This window comes from Macaca nemestrina, chromosome 13 (genome assembly GCF_043159975.1).
Source record: "Macaca nemestrina isolate mMacNem1 chromosome 13, mMacNem.hap1, whole genome shotgun sequence".
Lineage (NCBI taxonomy): Eukaryota > Metazoa > Chordata > Mammalia > Primates > Cercopithecidae > Macaca > Macaca nemestrina.
Window position 1 is genome coordinate 76,292,731 of NC_092137.1, and position 19,705 is coordinate 76,312,435.

Here is a 19,705-nt window from a genome sequence, read left to right on the forward strand (position 1 = left end):
GACCCTTTAACCTATCTTGCATATCATTTCCCCTCTAGTATCTAAGCTTCCCGTGGCAGAAACATGTTTGTCTTGTTACTGTTTCTTCTTTGCTGCCTGGCTTATTTCTGGGCATATATTAGTCACTCTATAAATATTCATTAATGAATGAATTAAACAATAAATGAGGAAAGAGGCCTATATAAGGTGAACGTGAGGGTCAAATAAAATTATATAGGCCAATCACCTTGGAAAATATTAAGGTGTTAAAGCAAGGCATTTTTATTCCATTTTGTTCTTTAGTGTGTGATAAACCTGACTATTTCCATCCTCCTATCTTCCACGCCACCTTTCTGCCCTCATTCATAAATCTTCTTTCTATCTCATGCAGGAAGCCTGCACAGACCAGGTGGGTTGGGAGAAAATTCTCACCTCCCTCACATATTTATGCCTAGCAACTGTCTTTCCCATATGTCCAATTATGTCTACAAGATAAGAAAAGTAAAAATTATGTGAAAAAAACCCCCAAAACCTTAATTAACTCTAAAGGATAAATGTTGATTTTTTTCCTTTGTGTATATATGTCAGTGGAAGTGTGCTATACACGAGGTTGCAACATGGGGTTGGGTTAGTGTTAAGCTGGATGACCTTAAAGACTCCATTCACTCTGTGATCTTTGTTCTTTTAGGATTATGTAGGTTGCAGGCTTAGACAGAAGACAGGCTTAGATGTTCAATAAGGGAAGCCTTTTCTTCCTTGTTTAATAGGTTAACTTAAACCAGCATATCCTGCTTGTGATGTCCTTCAGTTTACGTGTTGGTTAAAATCATGTCATCGTTTTTCCCCTTCATGTGGATAATTTTTTTTTACCATTAGCATATCACACACAAGGTACCCTGTAAACCAGATCTTAACTATTCAGCTTTTCATTTTTTTTTAAACCTCTGTCCCGTCTTTTCCAAACTACTCTGAAGACATTGCAAAATTTATGGTTTACTGACTATTAACCTCGTGTTCTCTCATTTCTCTATCACTTTGTTCATTTCATGGCTTTTTTTTTCTGAAAGCTGTTAACCCTTTGGTTTTTTTACTCTAGAAAACATCCATCCATTTTTCAAAAATCAGCACAAATTTGACCTCCCCTATGAATATTTATTTAACCTCTCTAGAAAGAGTTAGGCATGTCTCTCTTGAGGTGTCATGTCTTCAGGATATTTTTTAGGAATATCCATACCCATACTTATATTTATATTTGTCACTCCCATCCTATTCTGTGTGAATTATACTCTCTGAAGTATACAGTGCACAGTCTTGTTGGCAAAATGTGGTGGCTGTATCAATTTTTATGTTTCTAAACATATTACATCTCTAACCTTACATCACAGCCTTTAATCTTAAATACGATTTTGAACTTTTCAGTGCATACTTAATTACATTTTGGTTTGATTACACCCTCCCTCTGTACATACTACTTTCCTTATCATTGTAAGGAGCGCTACCGTTTCCCTTGCCGCCATTTAAGTGTGGTGGAATTTTTAAAGCAATATACCTGTTATTTACTCATTTCTGTTTCTATCTCCCAGTTGGTTATAAATTTGAGAGTAGAAGACAACTGCTACTTATATGCCCTTTTCACATCTCAGGACTAATCTATAAAGCTCAGTTTTGCTTTGAGACACAGAAATTATTGTATTTTATTTCTTATAATTTCAACTTCATTTTAGATTTAGTCAGAATAGTAGCCATTCTGACTGGTGTGAGATAATATCTCATTGTGGTTTTGATTTGCATTTTTCTGATGATTAATGATGACCTTTTTTCATGTTTGTTTTTCATGTTTGTTTCTCATGTTTGTTGACTGCTTGTATGTCTTCTTTTGAGAAGTGTCTGTTCATGTCTTAATTCATTTTTTAATAAGGTTATTTTAGTTTGGGTTCTTTATAGATCTTGGATATTAGTCTATTGTCAGATGCATAGGTTATGAATATTTTCTCTTATTCTGTAAGTTGTTGATAGTTTCTTTTGCTGTGCAGAAGCTGTTTCACTTAATTAGGTTGCGCTTGCCAATTTTTGTTTTTGTTGCAATTGGTTTTGAGGACTTAAGTAATAAATTCTTTTCCAAGGCCAATGTCCAGAATGGTGTTTCCTAGGTTTTCTTCTAGGATTCTTAAAGTTTGAGGTCTTACATTTAATCTTTAATCCATCTTGAGTTAATTTTTGTGTATGGTGAAAGGTAGGAGTCCACTTTCATATTTCTGCATATAGCTAGACAGCTATCCCAGCACCACTTATTGAATAGGAAGTCTTGTCCCCATTGCTTATTTTTGTTGACTTTGTCAAAGATCAGATGGTTGTAGAAATGCAGTTTATTTCTGGGTTCTCTAACCTGTTCTCTTAATCTGTGTATCTGTTGTTGTATCAGTACCATGCTGTTTTGGTTACAGTAGCTTTATGCTATTGTGTTAAGTGGGTAATATATGCCTCTGGCTTTGTTCTTTTTTGCTTAGGATTGCTTTGGCAATTTGGGCTCATTTTTGGTTCCATAGGAATTTTATAATAGTTTTTTCTAATTCTGTGAACAATGATGCTGGTAGTTTGATAGGAATAGTGTTGAATCTGTAGATGACTTTGGGCAGTATGGCCTTTTTAATCATGTTGATTCTTCCAATCCATGAGCATGGAATATTTTTCCATTTGTTTATGTCATCTATGATTTTTTTCAGTGTTGTTTTGTAGTTTTCCTTGTAGGGGCCTTTTAACTCCTTGCTTAGATATATTCCCAGGTATTATTATTATTTTTGGTGTGGCTACTGTAAATGGGATTATATTCTTGATTTGGCCTTTAGCTTGAATGTTATTGGTGTAAAGAAATGCTACTGAGTTTTGTACATTGATTTTGTATACTGAAACTTTACTGAAATCATTTATCACTTCCAGGAGCCTTTGAAGGAGTCTTTAGGATTTTCTTTGTATAGAATCATATCATCAGTGAAGAGAGATTGACAAGCATTGCTTTAATGGTCAAAGACTCAAGAATAAAATTCAGGGCAGCTAGAGTTAAAATGTGGCAATTTTGCTAATGTTTCATTTTTGCCTGTTATAAAGTCTCAAATCATTTTAGTTCAGGTTAGTCTGCAGTGGTCCAATTCTATTGCTTTTTCTCACTGTAATGTCATCTATAATTTAAAGGAATAAGCAAAGAATTAAAATAGAGTAAAGTAAGTCTAGATCTTGTGATCAAGATTTGAGGAGCATTTGTAGTTTATTAAAAATTATGTCACTTCTATTTAAAAGCAACAGGGTCCCTCTATAAATTCAGAAATCAGTACTTTCTTGTTTTTGCTTATTTGAAAACCCTATTTAATGATAATTGCTCTTCTGTTGGTTTCTGTTATTTAAAAGCTAAAAAGAAAAAATACTTCCCTTAAGAAATTTGTCTGCATTTAGCACTGTTGATTGACTAGAGGGTAATGTTCATGAAGCCAAAATCACAGCTTTGATGCAAATATCCACCAGAACCTTTGCTCTGGTAAATGGCCTCCATTACACTTTTAACCCCAGAAAGTTGTCTTATGATTATGGACCAATTACCTCAAGAAACTCTTTGATGGAATCAGAATATATGGATGAAAGATCTACTGCCACTAACATAAAAACAACTTATGGTTTACTTTATTTATAAAAAAATTAGGTGAACTTCACCAGTCTCATAGCATTAAGTATAATTTTTATGATGTTGACAGTGCTCTAATTTATATTTCTTCTCTTCATTCCAATTTCTTTCGGGTTTTTTTTTTTTTTTTTTTTTTTTTGAGACGGAGTCTCACTCTGTCGCCCAGGCTGGAGTGCAGTGGCCGGATCTCAGTTCACTGCAAGCTCTGCTTCCCGGGTTCACGCCATTCTCCTGCCTCAGCCTCCCGAGTAGCTGGGACTACAGGCGCCCGCCGCCTCGCCCGGCTAGTTTTTTTTTTTTTTTTTTTGTATTTTTTAGTAGAGACGGGGTTTCACCGGGTTAGCCAGGATGGTCTCTATCTCCTGACCTGTGATCCGCCCGTCTCGGCCTCCCAAAGTGCTGGGATTACAGTCTTGATTCCAGTTTCAACTCATGTAACTGTTTTTGTCTTCATTGGATATCTCTTTAGCGTTTCATATTTATAATGACCAACAAACAAAACAAATGAAACCGTCAAATTAAAAATAAAAACCTTCCTGCTTTCACTTCCTACCCAACTTGTTTTTTCCTCAAGGCTTCTCCATTTCAGTGAAGGACATTAGCATCTACCCATTTGTTCAAGCTCTAAACCTAGGAGTCATTTTCAGTTTCTCTCTACTCTCCTCCTTCAATCTATCTGATATGCTTTAGTTCTGTGTCACCCCAAATTCATCTCGAATTGCTACATGTCAAGGGAGGCACCTGGTGGGAAGTGACTGGATCATGGGAGTGTATTTCCCTTTTGCTGTTCTCATGACAGTGAGTGAGTTCTCACAAGATCTGGTTGTTTGATAAATGTCTGGTGCTTCCCCCCTTCTCTCTCTCTCTCTCTCTCTCTCTCCTGCCGCCATGTAAGACATGCCTTGTCTTCCACCATGATTTCCACCATGATTGTAAGTTTTCTGAGGCATCCCTAGTCATGTGGAACTGTGAGTCAGTTAAACACCTTTTGCTTATAAATTACCCAGCCTCAGGTAGTATCTTTATAATACTGTGAAAACAGAGTAATACAGAGAATTGGTATTGGAATAGTGGGGCACTGCTATAAAAGATACCTAAAAATGTGGACGCAGCTTTGGAACTGGGTAACAGGCAGAGGTTAAAACAGTTTGGAGGGCTTAGAAGACGACAGGAAGACGTGGAAAAGTTTGGAGCTTCCTAGAGACTTGTTGAATGGTTTTGACAAAAATCCTGATTCATATTGGCAATGAAGTCCAGGCTGAGGTGGTCTCAGATGAAGATGAGAAACTTATTGAAAATTGGAGCAATGATGACTTTTGTTATGCTTTAGCAAATAAACTGGCAGCATTTTGCCCCTGCACTAGAAACCTGTGGAACGTTGAACTTGAGAGAGATAATTTAGGGTATCTGGTGGAAGAAATTTGTAAGCAGGAAAACATTTGAGAGATGACCTTGCTTTTCCTGAAAGTGTTCAGTTATATGCATTCACAAAGACATGGTTTGAAATTGGAACTTATGTATACAAGAGAAGTAGAGCATAAAGGTTTGGAAAATTTGCAGTCTGATCATGTGGTAATACAGAAAAACCTATTTTCTGGGGAGGAATTCAAGCCAGCTGCAGAAATATGCATAAGAGATGCTGAATGTTAATAGCCAAAATAATGGGGAAAATGTCTCCAGGGCATGTCATGTCAGAGACCTGCATGACAGCCCCTCCCATCGCAGGCCTGGAGGCTTAAAAGAGAAGAATGGTTTTGGGGGCAAGGTCCTGGGCTCTGCTGCTCTGTGCAGCCTCATGACTTGATGCCCTGTGTTCCAGCTGCTCTAGCTCCTGCTGTGGCTAAAAGGGGACAACTTGGAACTTGGGCCATTGCTTCAGAGTATGCAAGTCTCAAGCTTTGGCAGGTTCCACATGGTGTTGGGCCTGCAGGTGTGCAGAAGGCAAGAATTGAGGTTTAGAAACCACTGCCTAAATTTCAGAGGATGTATAAAAATGCCTGGATGTCCAGGCAGAAGTCTGCTGCAGGGGCAGAGCCCTCATGATGAACCTCTGTTAGGGCAATGTGGAAGGGAAATGTTAGACTGGAGCCCCCACACCGAATCCACACTTTGGCACTGCCTAATGGAGCTGTGTGAAGTGGACCACCATCCTTCAGGCCCCAGATCCACTGACAGCTTGCACTGTGTGCCCGGAAAGGTTGCAGCACCCAATGCCAGCCCATGAAAGCAGCTGTAGGGCTATAGGGGTGGAGTTGCCCAGGGCCTTGGGAGCCCACCTCTTCCATTAGCATGGCCTGGATGTGAGACATGGAATTAAAGAAGTTATTGGAGCTTTAAGATTTAATGACTGCCTGGCTGGGGTTTCAGATATTCATGGGGTCTTTGGCTCCTTTGTTTTGGTCAGTTTCTCCCTGTTGTAACAGGAACTTTTTACACAATGCCTGTGCCCCCTTTGTATCTTGGAAGTAGCTAACTTGTTTTTTATTTTACGTGCTCATAGGCTGAAGGGACTTGCCTTGTCTCAGATGACACTTTGGATGTTGACTTTTGGGTTAACATCCCAAAAGTCATCATTTTTGGGTTGATATTTGGGTTATCATTAATGCTGGAATGAGTTAAGACTTTGGGGGACTATTGGGAAGGCATGATTGGTTTTGAAATGTGAAAAGGACTTGAGATTTTGGGGGGCCACGGGCAGAATGGTATGGTGTGACTCTGTGTTCCCACTCAAGTCTCATCTCAAATTGTAATTCCCTCATGTTGAGGGAGGAACTTGGTGAGAGGTGACTGGATCATAGGGTCAGAGTCCCCCTTGCTGTTCTCATGATAGTTAGTGAGTTCTGACAAGATCTGGTTGCTTGATTAGTGTCTGACACTTCCCCCTACTCTCTCTCTCTCTCTCTCTCCTGTTGCCCTGTAAGATGTGCGTTGCTTCCCCTTCACCTTCATTATGATTGTAAGTTTTCTGAGGCCTCCCCAGCCATGCAGAAATGTGAATCAATTAAACCTATTAAACCTCTTTTGTTTATAAATTACCCAGTCTCAGGTAGTATCTTTATAGCAGTGTGAAGATGAATGAATACAGGTAGTTCTGTTTTCTATCCCCATAATTACACTGACTTGCCTCTGAATCTCCATTGCTATCACCTAGCCCAAGCCACCTAAATTATTGCTGTAGACCCCCAACTGGCCACCTGCTCTCACATTTGTCTCTATTCAATCTGTTTTCTACAGAGAAGTCAAGGAATTAAAAAGTAATAATGCAACTTTGTAGTATAAAACTTTCTTCTTCCTCCTCCTCTCCTTCTCCTTCTCCTCCTTCTCCTTCTTCTTCTCCTCCTCCTCCTCTTCCTCCTCCTCCTCCTCATCCTTCTCTTCCTCCTCCTTCTCCTCCTTCTCCTTGTCCTTCTTCCTCTTCTTTTTGAGACAGGGTCTTGCTCTGTCACTCAGGCTGCAGTGCAACAATCATAGCTCACTGCAATCTCAAACTCATGGGCTCAAGTAATCCTCCCACTTTCAGCCTTCTGAGTAACTAGGATTACAGATGTTCACCACCACACATGACTCATTTTAAAAATTATGGTAGAAATGGGGGTCTTGCTGTGTTGCTCAGGTTGATTTCAAACACCTGGCATCAAGATATCCTTCTGCCTCAGTCTCCCAAAGTGCTGGTTTGAGCCACACACACCCAGCCATAGATAGCTCTTTGGTGACTTCTCTTTGCACTTAGGATACAATCCAAACTCTAATGATTGTCTGCAAAACCCTAACTGTCTGGTCTCTGCCTACTTTTGTGACTCAGCTTACGGCTCTCTCTCCCTTGCTCAATGCTTTCTATATGCACCAGCCATGTTTCTGTTTCTCACACCCACCAGCTCTTTTCCATCACAGGCCTTGTATCTCCTATTTCTTTTGCTTTAACTTCACTGTCCCCAGATTTGATTTCCCCATTCCAGGTTTCTCATCATTTAGGATTAAGTTCAATGTCACCTCCTAAGTGAGATATTCCTCTGAAGGCCAGATCTATATTAGCTATCATATTTCTCAGTCAGCTCTCTATTATGTCACTCTATTTTATGGTCATCATTAGAACATATTCTTATCTGAGATTATTTTATTTATTTGTTTACTCATTTATTTTCTGACCCCTTCAATGAGACGGTAAGCCTCATGAGAGCAGAGACTTTATGTGACTTATTAATATTCACATTTCTGCTGTATATCGAGAATTCAGAGTAATAGTCAAAATCGAATGGACCATTAGTGAATATTTGATGAATAAATGAATATTGACTTGCTGCAGGAAAAAAATAGATCATCAATGACTGGTACATTGCTTTATTAATAGTTCCCTTTACATCTTCGACTATTAAGATTTTGAGGCTCCAGAACTGAGTCCTTTGAGTAAGGACGATGAGAAAAATTAATATTTTTTGAGAAGATAGATGGTCCAAAATAAGCTAAGCATAGTTTCTTATAACTTCTATGAGAAATGTCAGCTGAAATAAATATAATTGGAATAATAAGTAATAATAAATATTGTCATAAAATTGTAAGAGACATGCAGAAAGTATAAGAACAGGAAAAATATAAAAAAGCTTAACAATAGATGTGAGGTTAAGTGAGACTTAAATAGGAAAAGAATTAGTTATTAGAAGATTGTGTGTATTTGTCAGTTTTGAATGGTGGAGAAAAGAGTTTATGGCTATGCCTCTTTGCAGAGGAATATGAGCAGCAGACAACAGTATCACTGCTTCTGAGAAACCAATGCCTTGGTGATGTTTATTTTCTCTAAATTCTTTTGGAATATTTGACTAAAATATGTGCTTTCTTATTCTAATTGTCTATTCTGTGGTTTGTAACTCCAAGAGCACCCCAAATGCAAAAACCACACCTTATGCTTGCCTTTGCATCCGTTTATCAGCACGTTCAATGCTAGGCACGTGATAGGTGCCATCTTTCTCATGAGGAAGCACTCAAATGTCCTGTGGTGGTGAAAGTACAGGCATGGTATCATGACATCTGTGTTCTGCTACTCTTGCTTCTGCAGCACTCAGCATTGTAACCCCTCCAAGTTTTTCTTTTTGCACCAGTTTTTATACACAAGTTTGAACTATTTAGTAGCTACAGAATCTTTTTTACCTTCAATGAAATTGTAAGGATAAACTTGAATCTAAAACAGAAAGTGGCTTAGCTTGGCTGCAGAACCTCTTAATATCCTAAGTAACACTCTCCAATGGCAGGTCTTCAAATTTCTCCACAGTCTTACAGTAAGAATTCTATATGTAGCAGGCTTTCAAGTGGAACTTTTCCTATTTGACGATTGCAGCTAAGGCATTGTTCAGTAAGGGATTAACCTTGCCCAACAAAAGATTTGGCCGTTGCCTCCAGCTCCTTAGAGGTAAACTCTAAGCTCTTGGGATATCCTGCCTGGTATGAGTGTCTTGATTTACAGGGCCATTTGTCATGCCAGATAGTCTATGCTAGCAATGTGATTTATGCTGGGAATGAGGATACCAGGTTTACCTCTGCAAGGGCTGGAGACTCAGGTCAGCTGTGCCTGCTTGACCAATGCCCAATAAAAACTTTGGACTTCAAGGCTTTGGTAAACTTCCTTGGTTGACAGTAGTCTGTGTATATTGCCACACACCATTGCTGGGAGAAGTAAGCACTGTCAGCACAGCTCAGTAGAAGAGAACAACTGAAAGCTTGTGCCTGGAACTCTCCTGGACCCTGCTCTCTAGGCCTTTTCCTGTTTCTAATGTCATTCTGTATCTTTTTGCTGTAATAAACCAAAACCATGAGTACAACAGCTTTGCTGAGTTCTGTGAGTCCCACTAGTGAATTACTGAGTCTGAGGGTGGTCTTGGGGACCTCCTGTACTGTAGGCACAAAGCCCCAAACAAAAGGCACTAATACTGCCCTGCCAATCTGCCAGATACTTCCTTTGTAGGACTTACTGAGAGGTGAGGAGTGTGTCCAGTACCATTAACCACCACCCTGCCACCCCTCCCCAGGCCACACAAGGAGAAGACTGAGAGTTGGGGGATGTGAGGTTGTGTAGAAGTGAGGAGGCATTGCCTGTATATGGACTACAGTCCTGTAGTGAAAGACCTCTCTATTCTCTAAAGCAAATGAAGGGGTTTCCAAGAGAAGTATGCATGAATGTTTAGGGTGCTGCCAGATACAGAGATTGGCAACAACCTCTAACCAATTGCTTCTGCATAAATGGCCTGCACCTACTCAGTGCTGCCTCAGCAACAGTTAGGTGGTGAGGAGGGTGAGAAGACTCTTTATAGAGCCTGACATGAGCATCCTTAAAGTTTGGTGGTAAACATGAGCATAGAGATGGATGCTGATATCTACTCCTTACCTAAATGGCTCTGAAGGAACCTGTACTGAATAGCTCATAGGGAAGGGTTTAACAAGCTGGTGGCATACTGTGCCCAGTCCCTGTGGCTCTCAAAGGATGGAGCAGAGGACTCTAGTGTTTCCAGAGAGCCCACATGAAGGAGTAAGGAGGTTACAGAAGGGCCCTGGGCCATAGGACAGTCTGGATGGATGCTCAGGAAAGCAGTGGTTTCCTCAAACCCTGAGATTTATGGGTACATGCTTTTGGCAGGGCTGACAGAAGATGTAGTGTCTCTTCTCTGAAAATATTCTCAAAGAAAGGGGAAGCTGGAGTGATACTGAACATTACCCTAAGAAAACATTTGCATCCATATGGAGCTCACCACCTTGGGCCCCCGGCAGGAGATGGAAATCGATTTAACCAGTGGAAACCACCATCCTGCACCATCATATGGCCAATTATACAAGCCCACCCTGTTTATCTTATTTTCTCTCAGTGCCCATTTCTAATAACAGTGGGAAATGGCTTACGTGATGAAGTGGAGGTTCACTGTGGGCAGTCGCGTCCTCTTTCCCACCTCATATGCCTACTTTGCACTGGGGGTTAAGAAGGACCTTGGAACAAAGAGGGGACCAAAGTTTTCAGCTGAACCAAACAAATTCAGTAACTGCATATAATTGGAAATATATGAAATCCAAGCTGTCATTTAAAAAACAGAGAGATAAACCAGCATAAAATTAATGAATATTGTGACAAAATTTATATTTATGTTCTCCAAGGTGGAGACTTCTAAATAAATCCAGAATATTTGGCCTCTCTTCTTCCTTTTATCACTTTTCTTCTATCTCCTTGCCTTTCTTCCTATACTTCTCTTTTATTATTTATGCTGTCTGTCTATCCATCTACCGTCCATATATCAATCATCTGTCTCCCAGATCCCTGCTTCTAAAGGTGAGATGTGGCAAAACACATCATACAAGAATTTGCTAGTGATTGAATGAATGAACTGTGTCATTATTTGTGTAGATATTAGGTCAGTACAAAAGTAACAATTGGGCTTTGCCATTGAAAGTAATACATTTTTTTCTTTTTAAGAAAGTTTTTTTTATTTCCATAGGTTTTTGGGAAACAGGCAATATTCAGTTACGTGAGTAAGTTCTTTTTTTTTTTTTTTTTTTTTTTCGAGATAGAGTTTTGCTCTTATTGCCCAAGCTGGAGTGCAATAGCGTGATCTCCATTCACTGCAACCTCCACCTTCCGGGTTCAAGTGATTCTCCTACCTCAGCCTCCCGAGTAGCTGGGATTACAGGCATACACCACCATACCTGGCTAATTTATTGTTTTTTTTTTTTAGTAGAGACAGGGTTTCTCCATATTAGTTAGGCTGATCTTGAACTCCCAACCTCAGGTGATCCGCCTGCCTCGGCCTCCCAAAGTTCTGGGATTGCATGCGTGAGCCACCGCACCTGGCCATGAGTAAGTTCTTTAGTGGTGATTTGTGAGATTTTAGTGCACCTATCACCTGAGCAGTGTACACTGAACCAAATTTGTAGTATCTTATTCCTTACCCCTTTTCCTCCCTTTCCCCCTGAGTCCTTAAAGTTCATTGTGTCATTCTTATGCCTTTGCATCCTCATAGCTTAGCTCCGACTTATGAATGAGAACATATGATGTTTGGTTTTCCATTCCTGAGTTACTTCACTTTGAATAATAGTCTCCAATCCCATCCAGGTTGCTGTGAATGCCATTGGATTCCATGACCAAGAACCCAAAAGCAAATGCAATAAAAACAAAGGCAAATGGTAGGACTTAATTAAACTAAAGAACTTTTGCATGGCAAAAGGACAGTCAGCAGAGTAAACAGACAATCCAGGAGTGGGAGAAAATCTTCACAATCTATACATCTGATTAAGGACTAATATCCATAATCTACAATGAACTCAAACAAATTAGCAAGAAAAAAATAAACAGTCCCATCAAAAAGTGGGCTAAGAACACGAATGCACAAAAGTAATATTTCTTGATGGGCAAAAGTACAAATGACTATACACTATTCTCATTACATTACTTTGTAAAAGGCATACTTAATGTTCAAGGGCACAGATGATTCTTTGGATAGCTTAGTCTCAAATATCCCGTTGTTAAGGTTGCAGAATAGATCTGACATCAGGATGGATATTTTCAGTATTTCTTCAGTAATGATATTCAGCGTGAAAGTTTAGCAAGTGTATACTCTCAATGAGATAGCCCAGACAGGTGGCTAGGGCCATGGGTAAAGAACTTTCTGTTTGGGTAAAAATGGCATTTCAGAGGTCGTTTGTAATGCCATGATCCACATGGAATCAAGTTCTGGAAAGATTACACATACCTTAGGAGGTACTCTTCCATATACCTTAAAATGGTATACTTCATGTCTTCAACTTTTAAACAAGTTTCACTCATTAATAAATCACATTGCATTGAAATTCTGTTTCTTCATCCCTTAAATGACATTTGTCAAATGTAAACCATTGAGCTTTTTAGGGTCTCATTTTTTTCTGTTTTTTTTTCTTTTTTTTTTTAATCAAATATTGGGGTTAAGTCAGATTATTTATCAGAACTTTCAAGTTCTAAACTCTCTAATTTTTCAAAACGGGTAGGTATGGGGGCAGCAGGAATGTTTAGCTTCTGGACCAGCCCCGATAAGAGCCTGTAATATCAGTAAGACACCAGCTTAGCTGCAGCAGAGTCCAAAAACTCCCAGGCTGGGTGGTTTGCCTCTAAGTTTTGGTCACCAATTGTCAAACAAGAAATCACAGAAAAACTATCTCATCATCTTCACAGTTGGAGAGAATTATTGTACTACCTAAATTAGGCCAAGGACTGAGCCACAGTGGGGACTGAACTGCCTCTTTAAAAGCTGCAGTCTCTCCAAGTCAGGGTAAAGGGCATTATCAAAAGAAACCCACATCAAGACTAATGAGGACTTTACTGAAAGCAGCCATGGGAACACTTTAGAAAAACTACCTTCCTGCTAGTGCCTGAATTTAAACTCTGCCATTCTCGAACAAAATACTTTACTTGTGTCTCCTACCTGCCACCAACCCACTAACTTAATTCAGAGGAAAGGAGAATCGGTGCTGGCTGTGTTGTCCCACCCTTCTCTCCCCTTTCACCTTCAGGACAGCATGGCAGGACTTAACTGCAGACCAGTGTTTTCATTAGAGGGAACGAGCTGCCTGTAGATGTGTCCTTACAACTCCATTGTGCTCTGAACAGCTTCTTGCTGACCGCTGCCTCAATATCAGTGATTCCACCTTAGACCATAAGCTCCATGAGGGTAAGAATCAAGTACTTGTTTTGTTTTGTTTTTGTTACCGTATGGACTCAGTGACTAGCACAGGCTGTGACACTTCACTGAAACCTGATTCATGTTTTTTTTTTTTTTTTTTTTGGGTGAAATAACGGTCTTCTATATGAATTGTCAGGAAGCATTGTGCTAATCTAGGTTTTCCATGTACCATTCTTGATAGGGGGGCCTATACTCTAGGACAGGGTGCAACAAGAATTTTCTGTAAAGAGCTGGACGATAAATATTTTCAGCTCTGTGGGTCACATGGTCTCTGTTGCAACTACTCAACTCTGCCATTTTAGTGTGAAAGCAGCCATAAGACAATATATAAATGAAGGAGTGTCACTGTGTTCTGATAAAACTTTATTTACAAAACCAGGAGGCAGGCTAGTTTTAGCCCATGGGCTAATGGTTACAGTTTCCTGTTTTAGGTATAACAAAGGGCATGAAAATATCTTGGTTGAAATATGTAAGAGACATATAGGTATAGTCTTATTTCATCACCATTCTGAGGAAGTATTCAGGTCCCATATAAGGCTTCCCTCAAGCCAGACATGCAAGACTTTCATATCATAATCAAGATGACAAGATGATCAATTAATCAGTCAGCCGTATACTGATTACTTACAAGTACTCAGTCCCCATGTTTTGTCACACTTTGGCAAAAAGTTGTTAGACTCTATATCAAAGTGCTGAGAAACAAATCATGTCTTATGAAAATTTTCATTTCAATTGTGGGGAAAAACAATATTTAAAAGGAATTTATAAGAAACCAAATTAAGAGTCTGTCAAACATGTTTTACAACTGTGAGGTTCAGTTCATAAAATCTTTTTTAAATTAATTTTTTTCCTGCCAAAAGAGGTATGAAAAATCTCCAAATGAGTCAAATATTATACTATTCCTGAATCTGAAATAAAAATAGGTTAACATAGTGAAATTTTAAGCTTACCTGGATCTTGCAGATTCACCTTAATATCCTAGCAGTTTTCAACTTCCATTCAGGAGGTAATATTACAGCTTGACAAGGTGTGTGAGAAGGAGGAGAAAGAAGTAAGAATTTCAAAGGGAAACTCAAGGAGTTCTGTCTCAGAGGGTACTTGCTTCACTTCTTTTTTATTTTTTAATAAGGTTTATGTTTTAGAGCAGTTGTTTACAGCATAACTGAACAGAAGATACAGAGATTTCCCTTCCATATTTCTCCTGCCCTCCAACATGCACAGCCTCTCCTATTGTCAACATCCGCTACCAGAGTGGTACATTTATTACAACTGATGAACCTACACTGACACATTGTTACTACCCAAAGTCCACAGTTTACATTAGGGTCCACTCTTGGTGTTGGTACATTCTGTGCGTTTGGACAAATATATAATGGCATATGCGCCTTTATAATATCAAAGTAGTTTCACTGCCCTAAAAACCGTACATGGTCTGCTTTCACTTCCTCCTTGTTGCCATTGCCAGAAAGAAGAGGGAACTATCAAGGAAAGATAGTACTCTTACATGTCTTTACTGCTCCAGGTCACCAGATAGAATTAGCAGCAGTCTGTACTTACTTTGTAAGGAAAGAATTATGTCTATACAATAATTAAGAAAGGGAGACACTTTATTTGAAATCATCTTCATTTTCTTGGCTGTTACTGACAACTTTCTATAAAGCTTCTTTAATGAGTACTCAGAATATGATAAAAAAGAATTACTGAATAGCTGTAATGTGCATGGAATCATGACGTCATTGGTTCCTCGCTTTGCAAACTACAGCCTGGAAACTTTAACATAATAGTTATTATTTGGAAGGCAGCATATATTCTTGTAAGAGTCAGAATAGTAGCTACACATTTATCTGCAGAAAATAAATATACATGGTGTATTAGGAAAGATTCTTAGTTGTAAGCTATAAACACCATCCCTAGGTAATAAGAACAAATAAATTTGTTGGAAGGATATTGGCAGGTTTACAGAGTACTTGAAAGTTTACTGGGTACTTGAAAAAGGAGGCATGAACTTAGGGGAATCTGGAGAACCAGGAAAGGTACTGGGGGCGTAGCAATGGCTTTGGGGCTGAGCACTCTTGCCAGGATGCCAGTATTATCACCATTGTTTCATTGCTTCTGCTACAACCACATAATGAATAACTTCCAGTCTTCTCCATTCTTTCATCACTGAATCAAGATTTAAGCACCAGGAGTGAGCATCCAATAGGCTAACATTAGGCAATTTGCCCTTGCTCAGATACTGTTAGGGGGAGCAGAGAAGCCAAAATCTTGAATTACCCAACTATGAAGACTGCATATAATGGGAGGCTCGGTGATTCCTCTGAACAATCAAAGTGCTGGTAGGAAGGGGGAAGATGCAGAGTAGCCAAATAATGGCAAATGTCCTCTGTATTCACATACTGAAAATACCAGTAGAATTTTGGAAATTGTTTCAGTTTATTGACCAAAAACTGCCTCTGTTGATCATTTAAAGGTCCATTTCCTCCTACTTTAACATCCAACCTCAATTCAGCAAATTCAGTGACAAATTTTGAAGAGAGAATCACTGAGACTCAAAATTAAGTCAGAAACAAATTTTGTTTATAAGAAATTTTTGATCTGGTAGGCATAAGAGGAAATTGATACAAGTTATTATAACACAGTGAGTAGTAATTGCTAAATTGATGGATAAGTTATAATAGGATTACCTAAGTGATAGATAGCTATTTCAGTTGGGTGGGTCAATGTAGACTTCATAAACGAGGCATTTTGAGATGAATCTCAGAGGAAGCAAATATTTCGACACATAGAAATGGAGAAGGGCCTTCCAGTCATGAGCTAAGATAAGAATTTGAGAAAAAGGTACAATACCATTGCAATGCATCATATGATCAGCTAGTTACTTAAAAATATACAAGGTGAGGCGCTGTGGGCATCAGCATCATGAGAATTGGGTGGGAGCTGACCACAGTGACTCTGGTAGAGGATGAAGCACAACCTTTATACTATAGGTGGTCAAAAACAGTGCAAGATCAATATTAGCATGTGAGCAGAGTAGGGACCTGATCATCAGTACACTGAAGACAATTTACTGTGGAATAGTGTACAGGATGGAATGAGATTGGAGAATTTAAAGGCAGGAAGTCTTTCAAAGAAGACATTGCAAAACCTAATCTGAGAATGTTTGATAACTAAACAAAGGCAATGTGACCAGAGAGGAGAACATAGATGTGCAAGCCATTATCAAGAAAGCTGGCTGCACTGAGTGATAGAGAAGGAAGTATATTCTAGGTGAAATGCAGATTTGGAATCAGTTTGAATGTAATATCTGGTTAAAGGTGCTATCTAAGGAACTTGAATTACTGAGGCAAGTCTTCTAAGTTCAGTTTTAGAGATGTTGAGTTTAATATGCCATAGACATCTAAAAATATTGGTGTCTAATAGATAGTTGAAAATGTAGATGAGGAGGTAAAAAAAGTGACTGAGACTACTGGTATGATTAAAAGAGTCATATAGGTAACATAAGTGATGCAAAATGAAAACACGTAACATAGACACATATAAAATTGAGATAATTTTTCTTAAATTCCAAAATAAAAATTGCAAATAGAACATCATACTCATGTATTATCTTTTATAATTTTTATTTTGTTGACTTGGAACCACCCTTACAGTGTTGTTTTATGGGACAAAAATATGACTGTATGTCTTGCATTTTGAATTTCAATATACAAAAAACATTCAACTGTGATATTTTTAAATGGGGCAATGTTCAGTTTTATTCATTTTCATAATTTAAAAACAACTAAAATAGGGAATTCTGAATATGGATAGTATTTTGGCTTGGTTGTTTTTGCATTTAGCACAACTTTATCTGATGTACTTGTAGACTTCTGATTTTTTAATATCATCATATTTGTTTTTCAGTTTTGTTGTACTCCAGCTCAGTATCTCTCACTTGCTTCTTCATTCACAGAGGAAAGCGAACTGCAAAATATCAGGTAATTTTTATAAAATGTAGAGTCAGGTAATATACTTTGAAAGTCAGTTCTTAACTGTACAATTTTGAGAATGTAGTTGAGGCTATACTTTCATTTCTGAAAACCAATTTTGGGGCAGAAAGGTGGGCTAGTTATAATTATTATACCTTAGCAAAGATCTTCCCAAAGCCACAATTTTTCTGCAAATAAGTGAATAGAGTCATACATTTTGTGGAAAGTATATTTGAACACTGATTCAAAAAAATATTTAGGATTTAGATCCGGCATAATATCAACCAAGAAGATCAAGTCTGATCCAGTTTTGACTGGGGAACAGAGGCTGGAAGTTTTCCTTGGGTAACACAAGCAAGTTTCTTTGAATAGTTAAAAAGTTCTCTTTAGTCTCATGCCACCACTAAGCCAGCTGCTTTCAAGTAGTGCAGGCTCTAATTCATCAAGCCAATCACCGTGTTGCCTGTGATTCAGACAGTCCATATGGTAATGGGTACCTTTACGATGAGTTTCATTTTTAACTTTAAAGATCTCCCTGGTGAGTGATGCATTGGTCAGGCTTATGTTCTATAACCTAGGAACATGTTGTTACCTTGAATTAAACTTGTATATCACTGACCATTACAGGATCACTGGCTGTAGTCTTGACTACTAATTTTGAGTAGACCAACATGGACATTTTCCTAACACACAAAAGCAAGTCATTTCCTGGTGTTATTTCTAGCATGGGCATCCTGCCCAAAAGTCCTTCGGTCACATCAAAATTCTCTTCGACATCATGAATAAATATAGCTAATTGGGTGGTATTATTTATATCTGTGCTTTCATCAGCTGCCATAGAATATGCCACAAAAGATTTAACTTTTTCACGCATTGTGTCCTGTAAGTTCTTAGCTAAGTCTACAATACATTGAACTACAGCATTTCTGGCTAGATATATTTTTGCAATTGATTGTTTCTGGTTGATGCACATAATTTCTAATGCATTCTGTAGACAGTTTATAGAAATAAGCTTACCAACTGCAAAAGGTTTTGAAGTCCCAGGAAACATTCACTTAATACGTAATGGCATTGCATGATAGCATGCTTATTTTATCCACTTTAAAATGCTTAGAAATTTCAGTCCTTTAAAGTTGATTTATTTTTCATCACCATTCATTTCTGTTTATTGATAATAGTTCTTATCTTGGGTCATCTCATAATGATGCATTAGTCATATTCTTCTGATACCTTCTTTGCATAATGAACATATTATAGTCACATTTTTTAAAAACACATATTGCCCTTGGTTTGTCCCTCTTCACCCCATTTTATATAGTGATACGGGTATCAAGAAAAACTGTTTACTCTAAGAAACCAACAGAACTAGTGGCATAATAATGAATAGCCACTTCATTCTGCCTTCAGTTCTGGCTCAATAGGGATTAATGGGGATGGTCGTAAACTAGATCTGGAATTCTCACATAAAGGGGATTCCAAGTATATATAATTTATCTAGTTATCATATAGTTATTGATTTTTTGTTTAGTTGCAATTTGGTCAGAGAATGTGGTCTGGATGATACCAATCCTTTAAAATGTAATGAAACTTGTTATATGTATGGTGTAATATTAAGGAAATTTTTATAAATGTTCCATATGTGCTTCACAATGATGTGTATTCTACAGGCATGGAGTGCAGTATTCCATGTAGCTTCATAGATCAAGCTTGCCAGTGTTGTATACATTTCCATGTACTTACTGACTCCTGTTTGCTTGACCTATTGGTTTCAGAGTGATACGTTAAAATCTCTTTCAGTGTGAACTTATCTGTTTCTACCTGGAGTTATGCAGTTTTTGCTTTATGTCTTATATTTTTATGCTATGGAATTAGGTACATATATATATTTAGAACTGATGAATCAATCATTCCATTATAACTCCCCTTATTTCTTACAATGCTTTTTATTTAATGCTTTCTTTGTCATTAACATACCTACGCTTGTTTGTTTTGGTTAGTATTTGCCAGATAATATCTTTGACTTTCAATGTTTTTGACTTTATACATGTATTTATTAGATGTATCACTTTTATGTTTCATAAGGTTGAATAAATAGAAAACCTGGTGCCTTACTTCCACCAGGGATTCATGTTGCTGTTTTATAATGAGGAATTTGGAATTGCTTTCTCTCTCTCTCATTCTCTCTCTACTTTTTATTTTGAAGTAATTTCAAAGTCACGGAAAAGTTGTACAACAGTATAACACCTACATACCCTCTACTCAGGTTCCACTGTTGTTAATATTTGGCCACATTTCCTTAACATTCTCTCTGTGTCTCTATCAGTCTGTCTGTCTAGCTTTTTCTATATTTTTGTACCATTTGAAAATGTTTTTTGATATGATGTCTCATTATCTATAAATTG

At 38.1% G+C, this 19,705-nt stretch overlaps 1 long non-coding RNA gene across 1 annotated transcript in view; it reads left to right on the plus strand.

Moving 5' to 3' along the window:
- LOC139357905 (uncharacterized) overlaps positions 1 to 17,318 on the plus strand; it is a 203,280-nt gene extending 185,962 nt beyond the window's left edge. Inside the window, exon 6 of the long non-coding RNA XR_011611930.1 lies at positions 17,239 to 17,318. This is a non-coding gene — a long non-coding RNA (uncharacterized lncRNA). The remainder of the gene's footprint in view (positions 1 to 17,238) is intronic.
- The last annotated feature ends 2,387 nt before the right edge of the window (positions 17,319 to 19,705 follow it).